The following is an 18920-nucleotide window of genomic DNA, read 5'->3' on the forward strand; positions in this document are numbered from 1 at the left end:
CTCCTAAAACTGCTGTTCAAATTGCCTCACTCAATAGGAACAGGGACATTTCAAAAATAGAAGTAGCCAGAAAGAGACTCCATTAATTTACCTGTATTATTACCAATTGTCACTCATTCTCAAGTTAAGTATATAAAACAGTTACAGTAACTAATCACAGACATCACCTTCTAATGAATCCAGTTCCACAGTGCAAGCTAAGGCACTGGGATCCCTTCTTAAAATATTCCCATGTAGAACTCTTTAGATTCCACAAAAAAAGTGATAATTTCTCTCCTTTACCCTGTATTGTGCGGTTCTGTGTTCTCAAAGACTGACAAGGAGGTATATCTACAAATAATTAATTTTTACTTCCATGGCAATGGTGTGACAACAGACAGTTGAAGTCTCTCTCTTGGAATGGTAGGTGATGTAGTTGCCTTTGCTAGAGTCACTGCAATTACCTTCTCTGTTACTATGGAAGTGAATGTCCTTCCCTTTATCAACTCACCCACAGTACAGTGACTTCAAACTAGGCATAGAAGTGATTGTGGAACCAAAACCTCCAAATTCCTGGCTCTGCAGCCTGAAGAGAATGAAGAATAATAGCCACTTGGCCACCTTTCTACAAACCATCAGTCCAGCTGCAGGAAGCATTTTACCACAAAAAATGCTGTTTTTCAAGGTCCTTTGCTTTGCTTCACAGTTCCCATTATCTCAAATCATCTATGAGAGCATTTTTAGGGCTGGGGTGGAAGCGTTTTTCCTGACCTGGCAGTTCAAAGAGAAATATCAGGAATGTGTCAAAGAACTTTTCTAGCCCTGATCGTAACTCCAGCATTCCAACATATCTGACTGGGTAAAGGATGGGGCAAGCTGTGTCTTTGTATTATATAAAAAAAAAAATCTGAGTTTTTTGTTTTTCAAATTACTTAAATGTAATCAGAATTTCTACTTTCCTTTTAAGAGAACATCTTCAATTGATTCTATCTTTTCCTGTACCTTACTCACAACATCTGAAGTAGCGGTTGTTTTCATTTTACATTCTAGTCTTACAGCATGATTTATAACTATTGTCAGTTTCACTTCACCCTGACCTGTGGCTGCAGCAATGGTGACAGGGGCAGACAGAGTTGAGGAGCTGGCCTCAAATAATCTCTTCTAACATTTCATTTTTACTCCTCCCTTCTCCTTTTTCTCTCTTTTACTGTCCCATCCATCTTGTTGCTCTCGGAGGATGAACAAACTTTAACTAGAAATGTGAGATCATTTCACACTTTACAGTTTCTTATTTACTGTACTTTTATGGCATTTCAGCATCTTCTTTCAAAATCATATTCAATTGTTCTTTTATATTAACAGTGAAATCCATTCATTCAAATAATCCCACTTGGTTCAAAGAGTCTACATACATATGAAAGGAGAGCAGGATTTATCCTTAACTGTCCTTAAATATTTCATTATACTTCATTGTACTAAAATGTCATTACAGTATGACACTACATGTTAAGTCTGTCTTATATAAATAGACAATAGGTACACTTACACTTGCATCCATTAAATATAAGTAACTGAATAATCAAATTTTAACCTTTGGAGCTGAAATTTTCCATACTAGGTGTCTGCCTCAAGATTTTTTCTTTTTAAATTTTGGCCAAAACTGTTCTGCTACTTCCAAGAACAAGGCTGAGAAAAGATATATTACAAAAATTCTGGTGATTTTTTCCTTGAGAAGCTCTAGTGACCTCATATTTTGGAGAAGGGACATGAAAATCGGCAGAGGGATGGCCTTTATGCTAGTCTTCAGTCTTTTGTCATACACATAAAAATCAACCTTCATTTAGACAAGTCATAAACCTCTGAAACTAAATAGAACTTCACACCCACATTCCTCAAAGATTCAGTATATATCTGTAGCTTCAGACTAAGCAGGGCTTTCCCTGCCATTGAAGCCCTGAGTTACTACAGGGTATGGTAGGCACCAGAAGGGTATAGATAGACTGTAGGTGGGGAGGGTGTTGGGATACTGGAGATATCCTAAAAAACCTCCACCGGGTCCAGGGAATGAGTTTGCTCTTCTGCTTTTTTTTTTTTTTTTTTTTGTAGAAAAGCAAACACGCTCTTTCAGAAGCCTCTGTATTCCTCATTCCATGAGAAAGAAGGGGACTTTCGAAAGAGGGGGTTTTTCTGAAATTTGGCCCAGTCTAGACGGGCCACATTTGGAAAAGCCTCTTCCAACAAAAGTATCAGAAAAAGATATGCAAAATGCAGAGTGCATTTACCGTATCTTTTTCCAATAGATCCTCGCAGTCTAGATGTGCCCGAATTGTGAGCATGAAATATGTTTCTTCTGTACTGCCCAAGACCCCTCTGCTGGGCCTACGCAATGTGGAGGAAGAAGCTGATTGATATGAATAAAGAGGGGAAAAATATGTGATCATCTCATAATGTGCATGCACAAGGGGGCCAAATTAAGATTACACAGGAAAGCTAAATTCTGGCATTTCCTAGCTTCTGAATGCTTGAATTTCTAACTATAATAAAGTTCTTTTACCATAGTCTTTTCTGTGGATAATATAAATCTCTGTTGCATTTATTGTAACATATTTCACTTATTGATTTAGAGTAGTGAGTAATAAACAGTTACCCAAAGGCTGGATGGATCAGAAACTATTTTGTAAATCAGTAAGAAAAACCATGTGGAAATTATTTTTCCTCTAAATGATACCTAACCACTATGTATGTTTAAACAAGTGTTTGTGTACCTTCTAAAATATCATAATAAAGCCTTGGTTAAGAGAGTTCCAATAGTTTTAAATGCTTGCCCAAGTTTAGTCCTGTCTCCAAAGATCTACACTTCTTCCCTCCTCCATCATTATTCTTCTTCTAACTTCCCAAACAGATCTCCTCCTCAAATCCCATCACATCCCTAATCTCATTCTACCCTATTTTGAGATAGGCTGATCTAGCTTAATCCAAAACCTTCATTCTTTGTTCTTCCCTTTGAAGCTTCTGTGCTCAATATCCCTATGAACTTGAATCAGCTGAAAGAAAAGTACTGGTATTTAAAACAAAATAAAAGGGGTTAATATGAAGATAAAGAAAGTTAATTGGATAAATGTAACCCCAAGGCCTGCATATTAAATACCAGTTGTATGGGACAAGTAATATAACAGAAGTGCCAAAAGATAGATCTTGCTTATTCATTTGAAGCACCTGATGAACTCACTTTATGCCCCCCCCCCCGCTTTTAGTTGATCACCCACCAGATGACAGCTCCTGCTTTGCAAAGTAGCTTAGAAAATTTCTGTAGAACTCATTGCCATATTAGGGCATTTGTTGTGTATGTCATGTGATCAGTTAGAATCTAAATTGGCAAGTAGTAAAATGCAGTGAAATGATACAACATTAAAATAACAACTCTAGTCTTTTGAAGAGCACACAAAAATCTATGGATGTAGTGTTGTCTAGGAGTCATAGAAAAAAAGGACTCTCAGTGTTAGCACTTCTGAAGGCTAGTCCTGGAATAAATCATAGCTTGGATAAGACAGACCGAAATTTGGTTTGGAGAGCACCAGGCCTCAGTGAGGGCACATCTACACAGCAGGGCTTAACTCGAATTGAGCTGGGTCAATTGCGTAGTTTATTTCAAAATAGCTTATTTCAAAATTGGAAGTGTCTACACAGTGTCCTCTAGCTTGACAGTATTTCAACATTATTTAGAAATAACTGCCTGCTGTGTAGATGCAAACTAAGTTATTTCAAAATAACCCTATTTATTTCAAAATAATTTTGCTGTGTAGTCATACCCAGAGTGAGACACTGAAAAGATGAGGATAAACACCAGTTCTGGCTTTAATACATGTAGAAAATATTATTCTCTCATATATACAGGTATCATTTATTCAGAATATACTTAACCTGGAATTAAAAGTTCGGCATCAACTATCCTTTCCTGAATATGCAAACATGACATCAACCAATCTCTTGACCTCTCCCTGTATCTTGACCTATATCAGTCATATATATTCCTATATAGAACCATACTGTATAAAATACACATTAAGCCATTTTCTTACCTATTTATAATAACATCACATCTGCACCGTGCAGGCATGCCTGTTTATTAAACCATAAATATCCCTGTGAACCTGAAACAACTGATAAGAACATAAGAACGGCCGTACTAGATCAGACCAAAGGTCAATCTAGCCCAGTAGCCTGTCTGCCAACAGTGGCCAGCACCAGGTGCCCCAAAGAGGATGGACCAAAGACAATGATCAAGCGATTTGTCTCCTGCCATCCTTCTCCAGACTCTGACAAACAGAGGCCAGGGACACCATTTCTATCCCCTGGCTAATAGCCTTTTATGGACCTAACCTCCATGAAATTATCTAGCTACTCTTTAAACTCTGTTATAGTCCTAGCCTTCATAGCCTCCTCTGGCAAGCAGTTCCACAGGTTGACTACACGCTGTGTGAAGAAGAACTTTCTTTTATTAGTTTTAAACCTGCTACCCATTAATTTCATTTGGTGTACTCTAGTTCTTCTATTACGGGAACCAATAAATAACTTTTCTTTATCTGCCCGTTCCATACCACTCATGATTTTATATACCTTTATCATCTCCCCCCTCAGTCTCTTCTTTTCTAAACTGAAAAGTCCCAGTCACTTTAACCTCTCTTCATATGGGACCCGTTCCATACCCCTAATCATTTTAGTTGCCCTTTTCTGAACCCTTTCCAAGGCCAAAATATCTTTTTTGAAGTGAGGAGGCCATATCTGTACACAGTATTCAAGATGTGGGCATACCATAGTTTTATACAGGGGCAGTAAGATATTCTGGGTCTTATTTTCTATCCCTTTCTTAATAATTCCTAGCATCCTATTTGCCTTTTTGACCGCCGCTGCACACTGTGTGGAAGTTTTCAGAGAACTATCCACGATAACTCCAAGATCTCTTTCCTGATTTGTCATAGCCAAATAAGCCCCCATCATACTGTATGTATAGTTGGGGTTATTTTTCATGATGTGCATTACTTTACACTTATCCACATTAAATTTCATTTGCCATTTTGTTGCCCAATCACTCAGTTTGGTGAGATCTTCTTGGAGTCCCTCACAGTCTGCTTCTGTCTTGACTATCCTAAACAGTTTGGTATCATCCACAAACTTTACCACCTCACTGTTTACTCCTTTCACCAGATCATTTATGAATAAGTTGAAAAGGATTGGTCCCAGGACTGACCCTTGGGGGACACCACTAGTTACCCCTCTCCATTCTGAAAATATACCATTTATTCCTACCTTTTGTTTCCTGTCTTTTAACCAATTCTCAGTCCAAGAAAGGACCTTCCCTTTTATCCCATGGCCATGTAATTTACACAAGAGTCTCTGGTGAGGGACCTTGTCAAAGGCTTTCTGAAAATCTAAAGATACTATATCTACTGGATCCCCCTTGTCTGCATGTTTGTTAATCCCTTCAAAGAACTCTAATAGATTAGTAAGACATGATTTCCCTTTACAGAAACCATGTTGACTTTTGTCCAACAAATTATGTTCTTCTACATGCCTCACAATTTTATTCTTTACTATTGTTTCAACTAATTTGCCCAGTACTGAAGTTAGACTTACCGGTCTGTAATTGTCAGGATCACCTCTAGAGCCCTTTTTAAATATTGGTGTCACGTTGTCTCCCTTCCAGTCATTAGGTATGGAAGCCAATTTAAAGGATAGGTTACAAACCACAGATAATAGCTCAGCAATTTCCCATCTGAGTTATTTTAGAACCCTTGGATGAATGCTGATAAAGAAGGACTGGTATCTAAAACAAAAGAAAAAGGGTTAATATTAAGACAAAGAAGGAAAAGATAAATGTAACCCTGAGGCCTGCATATTACATACCATTTGTATAGGATGAGTTGAATACCAGTAGTGCCAAAAGCCAGAGCTTGCTCATTCATTTGTAGCACCAGATGAACTCATTTCAGTTCTATCTGGTTTTGGAAGACCATGTAGAGCTATTTTAATATTACAAATTACTACCTCTTCAATTACATCTAATAGGATAGATTTTTGTTCTTTCAGCTCTGAGAGCCAGAGGAACTATCAAGCATCTAAGTACATTTTCCTAAATCAGATAGCTCATTTGTGGTAGTGCTGGACCAGGAAAGAATAGGAGTAGACAAAGGATTACTCTTGTTTTATGCCTCGGGTAGAGATCTTCACAAAGCCTATCCCAGCAGAATTTTGCTCCAGTACAAACTTTCATCCACTAACATGCCCCCTATGTAGAAACAGAGTTGGTGGTGGATGACACAGGAACCTCCCCTGTGAGTATTCCTCAAGCAGGAAGATCCCCTATGCCAGGCAAATTCCCTTTCAGATACTTATAGCTAGAACCTGGACCTCATCCAAAAGGTCATATAGCATAGAACGAAGTCAATTCTTATCTAAAAAGGTATTGAAAAGATGCAGTCCAAAGTAAAACAACAAACCAAGTGAAACAAAAGAAAGAGGTGGGAGCATCTGATTTTGTGCCTGTAAATCATTCATTGATCTAGTTATACCCAGGAGATCACCCAGGTCAGTGACCAGACAACTCAGCTACTGAGGGCAGATCAGCTATCTTCCAACATAAGCCAATGAACATACCACTATCACAAAGGGTACGTCTACTCTTGCTCCCTATCTCAAGATAGGGATGCAAATATAATGTACCGAAATTACTAATGAAGAGAGGGATTTAAATATCCCGTGCTTAATTAGAATTATCGCGTCCGGCTGCCATTTTGGAATCGTGTTATTGCGAAATAAAATGCCCCATGTAGCAGCCTTATTTCGAGAGAAAACCCTTTTTTCAAGAGAAAAAAGATAAAATGAGGAGTAACAATTATTTCGAGAGAAGGGTTTTCTCTCAAAATAACGCTACTACATGGGGCGTTTTCTTTCACAATAATGCAATTTCAAAATGGCAGCTGGACACGATTATGCTAATTAAGCATGGGATATTTAAATCCCGTGATTCATTAGCAATTTTGGTACACTATATTTGCATCCCTATCTCAAGATAGGGAACAAGTGTAGACGTACCCAAAAAGAGTTAGTCATCCCAGGCCAACTTTCCACCCCACTTTTCCAGTGAATGTCAGTGACCTGGTACATCCCTAATCTTACATTTTCCAGTATCCAAATTAAGAGACAATAACACTGCACCCAACTTTGATGGTTGATTGGTTTGAAAATTTCCCTGCAATGAATTCTGAATAACTAAGCCACTAACTTTAACATACACACACACACACACACCACCTTATGCACCCCCTAAATCAGCCTTCCTAATACCAATAAAACCCAAAACAATGTTGGTAAACACCAAACCCAATTCAGCAATTGTGCACACAGAACTCAGCATTGTGCAGTCAAATCAAATGTGATAGTTCAACATGCAAATAAGGGATATCTGTGTTGTGGATCAGTAGGAATTGAAATCTTAGACTTCTTTTATGCTACATATAAAAATAGAGAACAATTTGTGAAAAATAATAGATTTTTTCCTTTTCTGAATTTTTATGTAATCATTTATATGCATGTAAAAATACCTCCAAATTATTTCACAAAAATAGTAGGTAATGAATGAAAGCTGAATGTATAGTCATATAATCTGTGAACAGTAACAGGCAATGACTTGCACAACAGAGGATAATTTACTGGTACTGAAATTGGCAGTGGGAATAACATACTTGGCACATTCTTAGTATCCTCAGCATATTTTGTTTCAAACTTGTTAAAAGGATATGCTGTAATTGAGCTGCTTTTAGTGACAGTAGTGAAAAACATTGCCAGAAGTTATAGCACAGATCAACACAAGGTACAGTGAGATTAAAAGTTGTCTATTAAAATTGATTAGTCTCTACAGTTGTAACTTCAGGGCTTAATTTATACTAGGTCTGTCAATCAATTCAAATTTAATTGTGATTAATTGTGTGATTAATCATACTGCTAAACAACAAGAGAATACCATTAATATAATTTCTTGCAATTGCAGACAAATATTCATACAATAAACAAAATATATTTTTTAATTCACCTACTGAAAATTCTGTAGTAAAATCTATTTATCATGAAATTTGAACTTACAAATGTACAATTAAAATACAAAAATGTCATTCAAAAATAAAATAATGTAAAACTTCAGAGCCTAAAAGTCCCCTTAGTCCTGCTTCTTCTGACAATTGAGCAAACAAGTTTGTTTATATCTGCAGGATATAACGCTGCCCACTTCTTGTACACAATATGGCCTAAAAATGAGAACAAGCATTTGAATGGCAGTATTAAAACTATCATTGCAAAATATTCATATGTCCCTTCATGCTTCACCCACTATTCCAGAAGATGTGTCTATGCTGATAATGGGTTTTGCTCAACAACCACCCAAAGAATTGTGGACCAATGGATGTTCATTTTCGTCATCTGAGTCAGATACCACTGCAGAAAGTTGATTTTCTTTTCTGGTGGTTTGGGTTCTGTAGTTTCTGCATTGGAGCATTGTTCTTGTAAAACTAGCAGTAAAACAGAGCTAGAGACAGATAATTCTCCCCCAAATAGTTCAGTGACAAATTTAATTAACTACATTTTTTTTAAATAAACATCATCAGCTTGGAAGAATATCCTCTGGAATGGAGGCTGCAGCATGAAGGGGCATAGAATTGTTTAATATATCTAGCAGATAAATGCCTTCCAACAATAGCTACAAAAGTACCATACAAACACCTGTTCTCACTTTCTGGGGATATTGTAAATAAGAACTGGGCAGCTATATCTCCCATAAATGTAAACAAATGTGTTTGTTCTAGCTATTGGCTGAACAAAAAGAAGGACTGAGTGGACAAGCAGGCTCTAATGTTTTAAATTAATTTGTTTTTGTTTTCAGTTTTGTAACAAAACAATCTACATTTATAAGTTGTACTTTCATGATAAAGAAATTGCACTATAATGCTTGTATAAGGAGAATCAAAAAATACACAAACCATCTCCATATGAAAACAACATGCTTTCCTGATTTTAAAAATGCTAAATCAGTATTTTTATAAGGTCATTATTTCCCTACAGCTCTGTACAACCAAGACACAACAGTAAAGCATAAGAACCAGTAAGTGTAATTGGCAAGAAACAAAATGAAAATGAACAGACGGTTTCTATTGTCCAAGGTCAGTGAAATGGTAAAAGTAACCGTACAGTGTAAATGGTTTCTGTAAGTGTTTCTTATTTTTTAAGTATATAGGGTCACTATCTACATTTCAGGAAAATAAAGAATATCTGTATGAAAAATATAAAGCAAATTTATTCTCAAAATACACTAACCCAATATTGTTTTATTCCTAGTACTATTGATGCAACTGCATTGTATTTGGTGCTTTTCATAATAATACTTTTGAAAACATGCTATTCATCTAAACAAATGCTCATTAGAAGCCTCTTGTTGGACATCAGTTAAAAATACAAGATAAATAGTCACCTAGGTATGGGTTTATCAGCAATCTGTTGAGATTATGTATAGTTTACTCCTGTAGTTTCCACACTCACAATAAGGATTTCAAACTACAGTATAAAGGGTAACAATATTCAACTAAAGAAAAAAAGTGAAGAGCTCTAAATTTTAGCTTGGTTTGATTTTGACTGGGAAAGGTTAGCTCATGCTCCTTGATTGCAACTCATTAGGCACCAATACTGCAGCTGACTGCTGTGCTTCTGTAGAGTCCCACTGACATGAGAAGTATCCCTCCTTGGGGAGGGAGAAACCAGCATGCCAAACATTGTCTACAGAATATACTGTAATCTGTTTAACAGAAGTAATATTGTCTGGCAGGAGTGGAAGGAAATGTCTTTGTCTGGTTTCATTATCATTCTGCCTCTAGCAGGACGGGTGGGGAAAAGTCTACCTATAAAATTTGGGTTTTGTTTCACTTGGCTATTCACCTGGTGATAAAGAACTTTGGTTGCCCAGTAGGACTAAATGGAGAATGGAATCAGAGGACTGGCCTGACTAGTGAGACCAGGACATCCATGAAAAGTTAAAAACAATGAATATTACTATAGATTTACAATGCAATTTCTCTCAGCACGTGGGTTAATAGAGATGAAGATTTCAACCTACGATGGGAGGGTGCAAACTGCAAGGAAGAGCTCATTTACTGGGCAGAATTGGCTTTCACTTCACTGAAACTAAGATGCCTGATTGGCAGCCTTTCGGAGAAAGAGAGGATATAAAAATGCCAGGTAGTTAAGCAGATTTCAAGGTTCTGTTTCAAAGAATATTAAGAATATTAAGCTCGTATGTTTACAAGGATTCAGCTGACTGTGTTAATGAACATGGTGTTACGTAAATAAATACACCTCTGGGCCCATTCCCAGAAAGAAGATTGCCGGATGAAATCCTATGATGTATTCATTTACAAAAATGCAGCTAAATACAACAGGTAATGAAGCCCAAATCACAAATTACAACTATTCCCAAGAGAAGAGTTAATGGTTACTGAATGTTCATAGCGAAAATTGGTTGTATGTAAAGTTGTAATTTTTCCCAAACCTTCAATAACACTACATACACAACAACCTTTAAAAGGATAATGGGACATCCTGCAAACTTTTAATCCTGGGATTAGTTCAGATCTGGCCCTTGATTTGCATTGTACTAATCCACTTGGGGAGAGCAGAGAGTGCTAGGATTGCAGCAAATAGCAAATTTGACCTAATGAAAAGGACAGCAGCCTTTGTACATGCAGTTTCCCATCTTGCATACCTGAATGAGTTTATTAGTGATAGAAATGTAGCCGTGTTAGTCTGGGGTAGTTGAAGCAAAATGCAGGACAATGTAGCACTTTAAAGACTAACAAGATGGTTTATTAGATGATGAGCTTTCGTGGGCCAGACCCACTTCCTCAGATCAAATAGTGGAAGAAAGTAGTCACAACCATATATACCAAAGGATACAATTTAAAAAAATGAACAAATATGAAAAGGACAAATCACATTGCAGAACAGAAGGGGGATGCGGGGGGGTGGGAAGGGGGAGGAAGGAAGGTAAGTGTCTGTGAATTGCTGATATTAAAGGTAGGGAGAGTGGGATGTTTGTGAGTTAATGGTATTACAGGTGATAATTGGGGAAACTGTCTTGGTAATGGGTGAGAAAGTTCAAAGACTTGTTAAGTCCTTGTTGGTAAGTGTCGAATTTTAACATGAATGACAGTTCAGAGGATTCCCTTTCAAGTGCAGATGTAAAAGGTCTTTGTAGCAGAATGCAGGTGGCTAAGTCATTTAGAGAGTGTCCTTTCTGGTTAAAGTGGCAAGAAACTGTTTTCTCTTTGTGATCTTGTCTGATATCTGTTTTGTGGGCATTAATCCTTTGGCGAAGTGTCTGAGATGTTTGTCCAATGTACATAGCAGACGGACACTTTCGGCACATGATAGCGTAGATTATATTTCTGGATGCGCAGGAATATGTGTTCTTGATCTTATAACTCACTTGGTTAGGTCCAATAATGGTATCAGCAGAATGAATATGTGGACAAAGCTGGCAACGGGGTTTGTTGCAAGGGAAGGTACCAGGGTTGGTATTAGTGTGGTATGTCCTGTGGTGGTTGGTAAGAATCATCTTGAGGTTAGGTGGTTGTCTATAGGAGACTATGGGTCTGTCTCCCAAAGCCTCTTTGAGTATGGTATCCTGTTCCAATATAGGCTGTAGTTTATTGATAATGTGTTGGACAGGTTTAAGTTGGGGGTTGTAGGTGATGACAAGTGGTGTTCTATTGTTGGTTTTCTTGGGCTGGCCCACGAAAGCTCATCATCTAATAAACCATCTTGTTAGTCTTTAAAGTGCTACATTGTCCTGCATTTTGAATGAGTTTATGGGTGGATAGGAAAAAGGGAGGACTTTTAGTATTACTATGATATATTCTTTGTGTTACTGTATCACCTAAGAGCACCAGTCATGAAACATGACCCCATTGTGATAGGTGCTATCCAAACACAGAACAAAAAGACAGTCCTTGCCCCCAAATAGTTTACAATCTAAGTCTTTGCTGCCCATCCCATTCAATCTGCTGCCTAGGGCAGCTGAGCAGGTGCAGCAGAGGAAGTAATCGGTGCCTGGTACAGGGTTGGCATTTTTGTTAGAGCCCTGTACAGATGCAAAAGTTGTAGCTGCATCCACATCTATACCGACAAAAATGAGCTGCAGATATGCACATTGACATCTATGAATGCAGATACCCACAGATAAAGCGGAGATCCACAAATTTGCAGGTTTTTAATTATAATATCTCCCCTGGAGAAAAATGACAACTGGGAACCACATTGTCATAGTCTGGCTTTGGGTCTGTTCCCAGGACAAAACCACTATGTGCTCCCTTGCTCATGGCTTGTGTGGAAGGCTCACTCTAGTACAAGGAAACCATTGCATTATTTTTACATTGGCTCTGAGTTGAATTTAAGTTGAGGTATTGGGGGAGAGGGGAGGGTGGAGAAAATACATTTATATTGTCATAAAATATAGCCCAAAGCATGGGATCTTTTTTTGCATGTAACAAATTAGTTTTCATGAGGAATCATGAAATAATTGATACACTTCAGCTCAGACATGCATGATATGTATATTACAATAAAACAACAATTAAAAATATAAAGAATATATTCAAAGCACAGTGAATTGCAGGAACGTTGTCTGTTGTCTTTACATTTCTATAGGATTTTTCTCTTGGCTGGATGACAAAAACCTGTCTATCAGTTGCATGCCTGAGCCTATCAACCTTACAAATCAGAGTTAATAAAAGTCAGTCAAATGATGGTTTAACTTGCTTGCTACTGCCTGAAGCTACATTACAAAAGCTAAATGTGTGTTCAAAATTCAGCCTGGAGTCTGAGTCATCTGCTTAGAGAACTTTAAGTCTATGACCTAATGGAAATTCTAAGAAATAATACTCATCAGCAGCTTGACATAACTTGCAGTTGCTATACATTCAATTCAAAATAAGTAACAGTAAATAAAGTTGAGAACATACAGGTTGAGATCTTTGCAAGATCGGGTCCTTGTAATATAATGCACTACTTTATAACAATAATATAATAATATTTGTACATCCTGCTTCTAAAATACTGCTTCTAAAATGCTTCAATTAAGAAATAAGAACTAATTGATCAAAAGAACAATAAATGTATGACAACAGTCAGTGGAAATGAATAAAGCTAGCAACTTGCAACAAAATGAATTAAAAAAAATGTGAGGTTGATTTTCAACTGAGACATTTCCTAGGTATTTCAAGGTTCTATTTTTACATGGATTAGATTAACCTGATTTACTGTGCTTGGAATTAGCTTTCCCAATATTTAATTTCCTCTTTTTTTCCTCTGAATATTTTGACCGATGCATGATGAATTACTTTATAGCACACGAATGGATTTGAACTTCCATCAGTGCTCATTCTTCTACCTATTCTAAACTATGGAACAGTTTGTTTTGAGAAAAAATGGATTTCATGGGTTATAAATATGCTAGAATAATTTGTTAATTTAAATTGTTTACTCTCATAAAAAAAACATTCAAGGTTAGTAGTGTATAGAAATAAAGTTTTAAAATGTTAAACATTCAGGGAAAACACCATAAATCATGGTAATTGCCAGGATGTTACTCTTTGTCCAACTTAAGTAATTTTTGAAACAGAGATTTATAATGTCACCTTTAAAGAAATTGTGGCTAAAGTTTTCTCTTTATCTACCATTTTAATCTATATCATTGACCACGGGTAATGAATTACACTTTAATAATAAATGGGGAGCTTGAGTTAACAAAAACCATGATTTTTTTTATTAATCTGTGCTTTTTGTATTTTAATGACAATAATTTAATAGCATGTTTCATTAAATCCATATGTATTTATACTTCTACATCTTGTTTATCTGTACTCATAAATTAGGATCTGGAAGCCAAGAAAATGTGGATGGATCATGATCCTGCAAGGAGCTCCCTACAAGAAGACCTCTAGAGCTACACAGAGCTCATAGCAGGATCAGAGCTTAATTTGTGACATTTCATTAAATATGGAAACTAGAAAAAGTCAGATATATTTATGAAATGTAGGATCTGATCCAAAACCCAGTTAAGTCACTGGGTGTCTTACACTGACATCAGATGGCTTGGATTAGGCCTATTATGAAGTCTATAAGTGGCACCAATGATTATAAAGTACATGTTTAACTCAAAAACCCTGTTTGAACTGTAATCCTTTTGAAGGGACTTAAAACTACATTGTGCAGGGACATTCCAAAGACATGAAAAAAGGGGTCAGATTTTTTAAAGTATTTAAGTGGCTAAAGATGCAGAGAGGAATCTAGTGGGATTTTTTAAAGGGTCTAGGTACTTACCACCCATTAAAATAATTTCTAGGCCTCTAAATACCCTTAAAATCTGGCTCTAACTTTTTAGGAATATATATACTGCATATTACTTAGCTGAAATTCCAAGTATCTCTGCCTTCAATTCAGGCATCCTTTATTACATATTTACCATATTGCATAGGAACCATAGTTAGGGTTGCCAGGTGTTGATCAGGACAGTCTGGTATTTTTGCCTTCTGTCCGGTAAAAAAATTTCAGAAAATACCGGATGCCTAAAATGTCCAGTATATTCTGGGGGTTTTTCCCTGCCAGGAGGCAAAAATACCAGGCACCTGGCAACCCTACAACACACTCAACAACTGGGCCCACCCCCCACTTACCTGGTTCTGCAAGGGAGCGATCTTCTGGCTCAGAGCAGGAAAACAAGATAGCCACGGGCAAAAAGCCTCAAAGGCATTTCTTAAAGGAGCCATGCTTTTTTTATTTTTTTTAATAACTCTCGGGTACTTTTTTGGAGGGGGGCAGTGTTCGGTATTTTTGGTTAAACCATCTGGCAACCCTAACCATAGTCACGGACCAGACCCTATTATACTAGGCAATACAAAACAAAAATGCAGTCAAAGAGTTTACAATCTAAATATAAAACAAGGGATAAAAACAGATGGATACCGACCAATGGGAAAGAATAATGAAACAATGAGAAAGTGGTATCTAAATAGACAAATAGGCAGAGCGAGGCTGGAGAAAGGTGTAGGAAAATGGAGGAGTGACACTGAGATGAAAAGATTGATGAAGGTTGAAGTAAACAGCCTATCAATTTAGGGCAGAGAAAGTCAGAGAATATTGTATAGTTTCAACGGAAATATCTATAGGTAATAAGATGCCACTCCTTTCTTCATTTTAATTAAATTAAATTATTTTTTCATTGCTTTAATAAAAGGACAGTCTATTTCCTTTGTTCTGAGCCATGGTACAGTCACCTGACTTTCTGAACTTTTTAGAACACTGCTCTCTATTGTGTCATGCCATCTGCTTCATATGCCTATGTATTTGTATCCTCCAAACATTCAAATAAAATAAATTAAGCAAAACGTGTTTGTTATTATCCTTACAATCTCAGAAATGTACATATAATCTAGTAGTGCATTACATTAAAAGGACACAACCCTGCAAAATGTTATGTATTTTCTCAACTATAGGTACTGACGAGAGTCTCTTGGAGCAGAATAGTGAGAAGTACATGTATAAGTCTTTCTTAACCAGGCCTTGAGGATGTTTCCTTGTGAGTGATATATGTGAGAAGAGCCACAACCACATATTGCTAATAAATACAACCTAGCAAGCTAACAACTTCTTCATCCACTGAGGAATTTCCATTTTATTGTGAAAGTGGCACAAAGAAATTGTTAATTCCACAAGGGGGTTCAGAATGTTGTAGAAACCTGGACAATTAATGGCTGATGTGGGACTAATTTTGAAATTGACTGTGTGAAGAGGAATAAAGATCAGAATATGATCCGATACTCAATGCAATACAGATTCTGTTTTTGCTCGGTATATTTTACATGTACTGAGATGACCAGATGTCTCAAACATTCTCAAATGTGGTATCCGAATGAGTTAGTCTCATAAAGACTATCAATAAATTACCATGTATTCCAGATGGAAACATTTTCATTGGTTTTGACATAAACCTATGCTTCTAAAAGGTTTCAAGGTCAAATCTGCTAGTTTTCCCCCATCCTATGGGTGATTCTTCAGGAATTTTGAGGGAGGATCTCCTAAATAGGTATTGCTGCTTCACTTTTCCCTGAAGCTTTTGAAGAAAACTGTTGACATGAAAGATGATGAAATCAAAGCTCTCAGGTCACTTATATGTGTCTTGACTACATAGACGCAAGACTACAGGCATCAGAAAATGTGGATACATTTTTTTTAAATATCCTTTTTGTGTTAGTTGTGTGAAACAATGATCTGTTGAATTTCATTCAGAGATCAAAGAGGGAGGAAATTAACCAACACAGTAAATTGATTATTTCATGGGTGACATAATCAAGGCACTGATTTATCTTAATAAAGAGCAACATCCTTCTAGTCCTTAACTGAATTCCAGCCAATGCAATAATACTCAGTTGTTAATGACTTTGATGTTGATGTGGAAAAGTGAATGACTGCATAATCACTGAAATGGGACCTCATCACAGTTGGAAATGTTTAAGCCAAATCATTTTGGACTGTGAAAAGAGCCCTGAGTGGTAGAGATTGGCTCAGTCCCAGGTTTTCAGCCTTAACTAAACAGGGTCTGAAAACTTTATCATACTGCTATGCCCTAGGCTGGACTGTTAGTCTGACAGCTCTAGAGAATTGGGGTTTAATGTACATGTCTATGGACTCACTATAGAAAAAAAATTTCAAGACTTACAGCACCAATAATAAATACATGTCTATCAGCATTCAGCTGAAAGAGTAATTAGTTAAATCCATCTTTAGGACCAGGAATAGAAGAAAGGAAACAGAAGTCAAGTAGAAAAAAAAATTGGACTGAAAGCTTATTTTTATACCCCACATTACTAAATATGGCTTAAGAGCCTGAAATACAATATTAGTCATTCATAGCAGCCTCCAGCTCTTTTCTTCACCCTTCCCCACCAACCCTTAAAATAATGAAACAGGCTAAAATTAGAGTTGCTTTCTAGTATGTTCATTTGATAACCATTGTTTTAGCTCTAACTGAAAGATTCATGCTGAAAGGAAATATCCCATGGGCAACAAGCACAGTTTCCTTGATACCCACATTTAACTCTCAGATTAGGATATGGAAACCAGGCTCTGCATACACTCCCTTCATGTTTCCTTTAAAGCTAATCAAGTCTTGGATAAAATCAGCTGCCTAGAATGAAGTTTTTGCACCCATTTTTGATAACCTTTTGGAGGTAGTAGAGGGTGTTAAGAAAGTTTCCAGTTCATCCCTTCCTCTCCCCTTTACCCTTATGTTCACAGAAATTCAGGGGAGAGGAAGGAAGAGAAGGGGAGAGGATAGCAGAAACTGTAGAGAACAGTAGGATTTCTAACCTTACCAGAAACACAGCTGCAGGTATGGTTGGAGGAATGCCAGGCACTCGCCCTGTTAAAGTATCACATAGCCCCCAGGCTCCAGCAACATGATACTTCTGATTCTGAACATTTAAAGAAAAAAAAAGAGGGTGGGGGGAAGGGGTTGCTAAGGATTGTTAAACTGCTCATCCCAGCCTGCAGCTGGAGTTGACTCAGAGTGCAGAGTTGGAAATATGCCCATGTGGCAAGATTAGAGACTCATTTGTGTAGTTTATGCAGCCTTGCCAGGAGCCTCCCTTTTTTCCAAGCCTCCTTCAGTTTATTAATTTTAAAAGCACTCCTTTCCTGTTGTGGATCTGGTCTGGCTGCAGTTAAGGCAGCTCTCCCTCTTTTTGCATTAACAACACTTGGAGGCTCTCTTTCCTCTTCAGCAGTCTACTTGTGTGAGATCATCTGTGGAACTTTCAAATGGTCTATTTCTCTCTCTCTTTTTTTTTTTCCATTTCACTTCTTATCCCAGAGTTCAATCTAAATCCACATGCTTTTAAACTATAACTGCATTAAACAAGCCAGCACTTTCAGGAATATATTTTATGAAAGCAGGAAAAGAAAAGGCCTTCTTGTCATCAAAACCATAATAATTATGTGTCAAAGGTAATTACTGCTCTATGGATAATACATCTAATACTTAGTGACACAGAAAGCAGCTTGTAGAAGTAGAGAGTAACTGCTGGCTGGGTGAAACCCGATATAAAATTAACCTGAAAACCTAAATATTCTGTTTTAAATTCTACCAAGAGATGGAAGCAAAACCAGAAAAATTGCAGACAGCCTTTTTGTACACAAACTTCTCAGACTCTCCCACATCTGTAGTCTGAATGACATTGTTTTAAAATAAGATGTGCAGTGAGAGAAATGTGTAGGCCACAAGAAATAAATTCTGGAATAAAAGCCCTTCCAAGATTTACAGCTGAAGGATGGGGGTGAATATCCATGATACTTTTATCCTCTGGACAGATGACCTAATCTCCTTCATAGATTTCTGCAACTATGTCAACAACTATTACCCATCCGTTAAACACTCTTGAACCCTCCCACACTAGCATCAGTTTCATGGATAACATGATCAGCTTCAGCAATCATAGAATACTAGGACTGGAAGGGACCTCGAGAGGTCATCGAGTCCAGTCCCCTGCCCTCATGGCAGGACCAAATACTGTCTAGACCATCCCTGATAGACATTTATCTAACCTACTCTTAAATATCTCCAGAGATGGAGATTCCACAACCTCCCTGGGCAATTTATTTCAGTGTTTAACAGTTGGGAACTTTTTCCTAATGTCCAACTTAAACCTCCCTTGCTGCAGTTAAGCCCATTGCTTCTTGTTCTATCCCCAGAGGCCAAGATGAACAAGTTTTCTCCTTCCTCCTTATGACACCCTTTTAGATACCTGAAAATTGCTATCATGTCCCCCCTCAATCTTCTCTTTTCTAAA

At 37.2% G+C, this 18920-nt stretch overlaps 1 long non-coding RNA gene across 1 annotated transcript in view; it reads right to left on the bottom strand.

Annotated features, from left to right (window-relative positions):
- LOC142828983 (uncharacterized) overlaps positions 1-17586 on the bottom strand; it is a 29248-nt gene extending 11662 nt beyond the window's left edge. Inside the window, exons 1-2 of the long non-coding RNA XR_012903183.1 lie at positions 17448-17586; positions 5614-5803 (exon numbers count right to left, since the gene is read on the bottom strand). This is a non-coding gene — a long non-coding RNA (uncharacterized LOC142828983). The remainder of the gene's footprint in view (positions 1-5613; positions 5804-17447) is intronic.
- Between the last annotated feature and the right edge of the window lie 1334 nt (positions 17587-18920).

This window comes from Pelodiscus sinensis, chromosome 4 (genome assembly GCF_049634645.1).
Source record: "Pelodiscus sinensis isolate JC-2024 chromosome 4, ASM4963464v1, whole genome shotgun sequence".
NCBI classification, from domain to species: Eukaryota; Metazoa; Chordata; order Testudines; family Trionychidae; genus Pelodiscus; species Pelodiscus sinensis.